Source organism: Callorhinus ursinus, unplaced genomic scaffold (assembly GCF_003265705.2).
Source record: "Callorhinus ursinus isolate GAN/ISIS: 27379988/994484 unplaced genomic scaffold, GSC_fseal_2.0 scaffold33, whole genome shotgun sequence".
NCBI classification, from domain to species: Eukaryota; Metazoa; Chordata; class Mammalia; order Carnivora; family Otariidae; genus Callorhinus; species Callorhinus ursinus.
In genome coordinates, this window is record NW_027397095.1 from 7,308,284 (window position 1) to 7,315,791 (window position 7,508).

General features: G+C 37.8%; 1 pseudogene; it reads left to right on the forward strand.

Annotated features, from left to right (window-relative positions):
* Window positions 1–5,280: 5,280 nt before the first annotated feature.
* On the forward strand, window positions 5,281–5,847 carry LOC112809385 (large ribosomal subunit protein eL20 pseudogene; annotated as a pseudogene).
* The last annotated feature ends 1,661 nt before the right edge of the window (window positions 5,848–7,508 follow it).

Genomic DNA, 7,508 nt, shown 5'->3' on the forward strand with positions numbered 1-7,508 from the left:
TGTTAAGAAAATGATAAGAGGGAGAGTTATTTACTAATCACAGAGCATGTTCCAGAGGGACAGATTTCCCCGGGAGTCTCCTCCAGGAAAAAAGGAGCTGACAGGTGCCATTTCCCTCCCCTGCAGCCCAGATAAACACACAGCCACCTGCAGGAACCAGCACAGTGCTGGCATTCAAAACCTAACTTGCTTACTATGTGTCCTGCTCCCTCAAGCTGAGCCTTCCTCAGTCCTGGCACTGTGGGTCAACTACCCCAGAAAACCATCACAAACCATTCCAATACCAATCTCCCCACTGTGCACTTTGCCAAGCCTTGGTCTTTGCAGCAGTGGCAGCTGGTCCCCTCCACCAGAGAATACATGACCTTGTTAAAACTGTATGCCCCACCCATGCATGCTTTGCAGATTTCAACCTGGCTAGCCCTAGTCTCAGTGTGGCTGTGCATCCCCTCTAGCAAAGGACCAGTGCTACTTTGTTAAATATGCACACCCCATCCACTACTTTCAAGAGCAGGAGACATAGTTGACTTTCTGACAGAGAAGCAGACACAGAGAGATAAATAAAGTGAGGAGACAGAAGAAAAACTCCTAAATGAAAGAACAGGATAAAACCACAGCAGGATCCCTAAGTGAAATGCATATAAGTAATATGTCTGATAGAGAATTTAAATTAATGATCATAAAGATACTCACTGGACTTGAGGAAAGAGTGGAGGACATCGTTGAGATCATTAATAAAGAGATGGAAAACACATAAAAAAAGAACCAATTAAAGATGAAGAATACAATAAATGAATTTTTTTTAGATTTTATTTATTTCACTGAGAGAGACACAGCAAGAGAGGGAAAAAAACAGGGAGAGTGGGAGAGGGATAAGCAGGCTTCCCATAGAGCAAGGAACCTGATGCAGGGCTCGATCCCAGGACCTTGGGATCATGACCTGAGCCAAAGCCTGATGCTTAAGGACTGAGCCACCCAGGCGCCCCAATAAATGAAATTAAAAGTACACCAGATGTAATAAATAGAAGGCTACAGGAGGCAGAAGAACAAATTCATGATCTAGAGGACAGAGTAATGGAGGGGAGAGAAAAAAATATGCAAAATGAGAATAGACTTGGGGAACTCAGTGACTTCATCAAGCATAATAACATTTGCATTATAGGGATCCCAGAAGAAAAGAGAGAAACGGGGGCACAAAATGTATTTGAAGAAATAATATCTGAAAACTTCCATAATCTGGAGAAGGAAACAGATATCCAGATTCAGTAGGCACAGAGATCCCCCAACAAAACCATCCCAAGGAGTTCTGCACCAAGACACATAGTAATTAAAATAGCAAAAAGCAAGTGAGAATTTTAATAACAACAAGAGAAAAGGAGACAACTACATACAAAGGGAACCCCATAAGGCTATCAGTGGATTTTTCAGCAGAAACTTTACAGACCAGAAGACAGTGGCATGATATATTCAAAGTGCTGAAAGGAAAAAAAAAAATTACAACCAAGAATACTCTATCCAGAAAGGTTATTTTTCAGAACAGAAGGAGAGATAGAATTTCACAGAAAAACAAAAGCTAAAGGAGATCATGAACATTAAATCAGCCCTAAAAGAAATGTTAAAGAGGACTCTTTAAGTGGAAATGAAAAGCCATAAGTAAAAGTAAGAAAAGTAGGAAACACAAAAGCATTAAAAACAAACCACTAAACAAACAAAACAACTATATCTAGTTGTTTTGTCAAGGGACTCACAAAATAAAAGGATGTAAAGTATGATACCATATACCTAAAATGTTGGGGTGAGAGTAAAGAATGGGTTCAAATTTAACAACCATAACTTTAATATAGCCTGCTATATGCAGAAGATGTTATATATAAACCTAATGGTAACAAATCAAAAACCAGTGATCAATATGCAAAAAATGAAGGGGAAGGAAGCCAAGTATATCACCTAAAGAAAGCCAACCTATGGTGAGAGAAGAGTGCCAGAGAAGAAAGGAACAGAGAAAATCTACAAAACAACCATGAAACAAGTAACAAAATGGAAATAAATACATACCTGTCAATATTACTTTGAATGTAAATGGACTAAATGCTCTAATCAAAAGACATAGGGTGATGGAATGGATTTAAAAAGAAGACCCAATTGGGGCATCTGTGTGGCTCAGTCTGTTAAGTGTCTGCCTTCAGCTGGGATCATGATCTCAGGGTCCTGGGATCGAGCCCCACGTCAGGCTCCCTGCTCAGCAGGAAGTCTGCTTCTCCTCTTCCTCTGTGCTCTCTTTCTTGCCCTTGCTGTCTCTCAAGTAAATAAATAAAATCTTAAAAAAATAGAAGATCCATCTGTATGCTGCCTATGAGAGACTCATTTCAGACCTAAAGATACATGCAGATTGAAAGTGAGTGGATGGAGAAACATTTATCATGAAAATGGATGTGAAAAGAAATCCAGGGTAGTAATAACTTATATCAGACAAAATACACTTTAAAACAAAGACTTTGGGGTACATGGTTGGATCAGTCAGTTAAGCATCTGCCTTCAGCTCAGGTTGTGATCCTGGGGTCTTGGGATTGAGCCCCACATTGGGCTCTCCACTCAGCAGAGAGTTTGCTTCTCCCTCTCCCTCTGATCCTCCCCTCTGCTTGTGCTTTTGCTCACTCTCTCTCTCACAAATGAATAAATTTTTAAAAATCTAAAAAAAAATTAAAAAAATAAAACCAAGACTCTAAGCAGCAGCAAAGAAGGACACTATATAATCATTAAAGGGACAACGAAAGAAGACATAACAATTGTAAATATTTTTGCACCTAACACAGGAGCACCCAAATATATTAAACAGTTAATAACAGATATAAAGAGATAATTGATAACGATACAATAATAATAACAGACTTGAACACATCTTTTACATCAAAGGACAGATCATCTAAATAGAAAATCAACAAGGAACAGTGGCTTTGAATGACACACTGCACCAGATGGATTTAACAGGCATATTCAGAAAATTCCATTCTTAAAAGCAGAATACACATTCTTTTCAAGTGCACATGAAACATTGTCCAGGATAGATTGCATATGAGGCCACAAAATAAGTCTTAACAAATTCAAAAATCAAAGTAATGCCAAGCATCTTTTCTGACCATGACACTATAAAACTAGAAGTCAAGTATAAGAAAAAATCTAGAAAGACCACAAATCCATGGAGGTTAAATAACATGCTGCTGAAGGATGAATGGGCCAACCAGGAAATCAAAGCAGAAGTCAAAAATTGCATGGAGAGAAATGAAAATGTAAAGACAATAGTCCAAAATCTTTGGGATGCACCAAAAGTGATTCTAAGAGGGAAGTTTATAACAATACAGGCCTACCTCAAAAAGCAAGAAAAATCTCAAATAAATAACTTGACCTTATACTTAAAGGAGCTAGAAAAAGAAGAGCAAACAAACCAAAAACCAGCAGAAGGCAGAAAATAAAAAAGAAGAGAGCAGAAATAAATGATATAGAAACTAAAAACAAAACAAAACAAAACAAAACAGAACAGATCAATGAAACCAGAGGTTGGTTCTTTGAAAAGATCAACAATTTTTTTAAATTTTATTTTATTATGTTATGTTAATCACCGTACGATACATCATTAGTTTTAGATGTAGTGATCCACAATTCATTGTTTTCATATAACACCCAGTGCTCCATGCAGTACGTGCCCTCCTTAATACCCATCACTGGACTAACCCATCCTCCCACCCTCCTCCCCTCTAAAACCCTGTTTGTTTCTCAGAGTCCATAGTATCTCATGGTTCATCTCTCCGATTCTCCCCCTTCATTTTTCCCTTCCTTCTCCTAATGTTCTCCATGCTATTCCTTATGTTCCACAAATAAGTGAAACCATATGATAATTGACTTTCTCTGCTTAACTTATTTCACTTAGCATAATCTCCTCCAGTTCCATCCATGTTGATGTAAAAGTTGGGTATTCATCCTTTCTGATGGCTGAGTAATATTCCATTGTATATATGGGCCACATCATCTGTTGAAGGGCATCTCGGCTCTTTCCCCAGTTTGGCTATCAACAAAACTGATAAACCTCTAACTAGACTCATCAAAAAGAGAGGAAAAAAGAAAGAGAAAGAGAGAGGGACTCAAATATTCAAAATCAGAAACAAAAGAGGAGAAATAACCAACATCACAGAAATACAAAGGATTGTAGGGAATTTCTTGAAAAGTTATATGCCAAAAAACTAGACAACCTAGAAGAAATGGATAAATTCCTAGAAACATATAACCTACCAAACCTGAAAAAAGGAATAAATAGAAAATTTGAACAGACCAATTATCAGCAATGAAATTGAATCAGTAATCAAAAAACTCCCAACAAACAAAAGCCCAGGACCAGATGACTTCACAGGTGAATTCTATCAAACATTTAAAGAAGAGTTAATACCTATTCTTCTCAAACTTTTTAGAAAAAGTAAAAAGTTTTTTGAAGAAGTAAAAGTTTCCCTCTTTGCAGATGACATGATACAATGTGTGGAAACCCTAAAGACTCCACCAAAAAAACTACTAGAACTAATAAATGAATATGGTATGATTGCAGGATACAAAATGAATGTACAGAAACCCATTGCATTTCTATATACTAATAATAAAGCAACAGAAAGTGAAATTGAGAAAACAATCCCATATACAATTGTACTAAAAATAATAAAATACCTAGGAATAAACCTAATCAAAGAAGTGAAAGAACTTTACTCTGAAAATTATAAAACCTTGATGAAAGAAATTGAAGATGACACCAAGAAATAGAAAGACAGGGGCGCCTGGGTGGCTTAGTTGGTTAAGCGACTGCCTTCAGCTCAGGTCATGATCCTAGAGTCCCGGGATCGAGTCCCACATCGGGCTTCCTGCTCAGCAGGGAGTCTGCTTCTCCCTCTGACCCTCTTCCCTCTTGTGCTCTCTATCTCTCATTCTCTCTCTCTCAAATAAATAAATAAAATCTTTAAAAAAAATAGAAAGACATTCCATGCTCATGGATTGGAAGAGCAAATATGGTTAAAATGTCTCTACTACCCAGTGCAATCTACAGATTTAATGGAATCCCTATCAAAATACCAACAGCATTTTTTTTCACAGAGCTAGAAAAAACAATCCTAAAATTGTGTGAAACCACAAAATCCCCAAATAGCCAAAACAATCTTGAAAAAGAAAAACAAAACTGGAGCTATCACAATTCCAGACTTCAGTTATATTACAAGACCATAGTAATCAAAACAATATGGTTCTTTAATGGCGGGCAATGAGAGTGGAGAGTGTGCCACAAGGGCCTTGGGCACACTGTGAGAGTACACGGTGGTGGGGTAGTGTCTGCCAACCCCAAATGCTATAATCCACCCCTCTATCACAGGCAAATCTTTGCACCTAATCATGATGTCGCCAAGTCTTGCTCCTGGTACTTTATGTCTCAGTTGAAGAAGATAAGAAGATGAAAGTCTTCAGGGGAAATTGTCTATTGTAGACAGGTGTTTGAGAAATCCCCCCTTCAGGTAAAGAACTTTGGTATCTGGCTGTGCTATGACTCCCAGAGTGGCACCCACAACATGTGCTGGGAGTACCAGGACCTGACCACTACACATGCTGTCACCCAGTGTTACTGAGACACGGGTGCCCAGCACTGTGCATGGGCCCACTCAATCCAGATCATGAAGGTGGATGAGATTGCAGCCAGCAATTGCTGCTAACTGGCAGTCAAGCAGTTCCATGACTCCCAGATCAAGGTCCCACTGCCCCCACCGAGTCATATGTCACCAGCCCAAACCATGCTTTACAACCAAGAGGCCCAACACTATATTTTAGATGCAGAGCCTCCCTGTCCCCAGGTCTGCGCAAATAAACTCCTTGGGAAAACAAAACAAAACAAAACAAAAACCAGTATGGTACTAGCACAAAAATAGACACAGATCAATAGAACAGAATAGAAAGCCTAGAAATAAACCCACAGTTATATGGTGAATTAATCTTTGCCAAAGGAGGCAAGAATATGCAATGGGGAAAAGAGTCTTTTCAATAAATGGTGCAGGGAAAACTGGACAGCCTCATGCAAAAGAATAAAACTGGACCACTTTCTTAAGTCATACACAAAAATAAACTCAAAATAGGTTAAGAAACTAAATATTAGACCTGAGACCATAAAAACAAATCTTGAAAAAGAGCACAGGCAGCAGTTATTTCTCTGACATTGACCATAACAACATCTTCTAAATACGTCTCCTGATGAAAGGGAAACAAAAACAAAAATAAACTACTGGAACTATATCAAAATAAAAAGCTTCTGCACCACAAAGGAAATAGCCAACAAAACTAAAAGACAATCTACAGAATGGGAGAAAATATTCACAAATGACATATCTGATAAAGGGTTAGTGTCCAAAATACAAAAATGAACTGCTACAACTCAACACCAAAAAAACTCCAAATAATACATTAAAAAATGGGCAGAAGATGTGAATAGACATTTCTCCAAAGAAAGCATACAGATGGCCAACAGACACATGAAAAGAAGCTCATTATCACTCATCAGCAGGGAAATGCAAATCAAAACCACAATGAGATATCAGAATGTCAGAATGGCTAAAATTAACAACAGAGGAAACAATGGGTTTTGGCAAGGATGCAGAGAAAGGGGAACCCTCTTACTCTACTGCTGGGAATGCAAACTGGTGCAGCCACTGCGGCAAATAGTATGGAGGTTCCTCAAAAAATTAAAAACAGAACTACCCTATGATCCAGTAACCACACTACCAGGTGTATACTCAAAGACTACAAAAACACTAATCCAAAAAGTGTATGCACCCATATGTTTATTGTAGCATTATTTACAATAGCCAAATTATGGAAGCCGCCTGTGTCCACTGACAGATTAATGGATAAAGAAGATGTGGTATTCAGTAGCAAAAAAAGAATGAAATATTGTCATTTGCAACAGCATGCATGGATCTAGAGAGTATAATACTAAGTGAAATAAGCCAGTCAGAGAAAGTAAAATTCCATACAATTTTATGAATATGTGGAATTTAAGAAACAAAACAAAGGAACAAAGGGAAAAAAGAGAGAGAGACAAACCAAAAAACAGATTTTTACCTATAAAGAAGAAACAGATGGTTACCAGAAGGGAGGGGGGTAGGGGGATGGGTGAAATAGGTGAAGGTGATTGAGAGTACACTTAGCTTGATGAACACCAAGTAATGTATGGGATTGTTGAATCACTATATTGTACACCTAAAACATTCAATACTGTATATTATCTATTCTGGTATATAATATAATATAATATAATATAATATAATATAATATAATATATAATTAATATAATTAATATAATATAATTAATATAATATAAAATAATAAAATAGGGACGCCTGGGTGGCTCAGTCAGTTAAGCATCTGCTTTCTGCTCAGGTCATGATCCCAGAGTCCTGGGATTGAGTCCCCCATCAGGCTCCTTGCTCAGTGGGAGC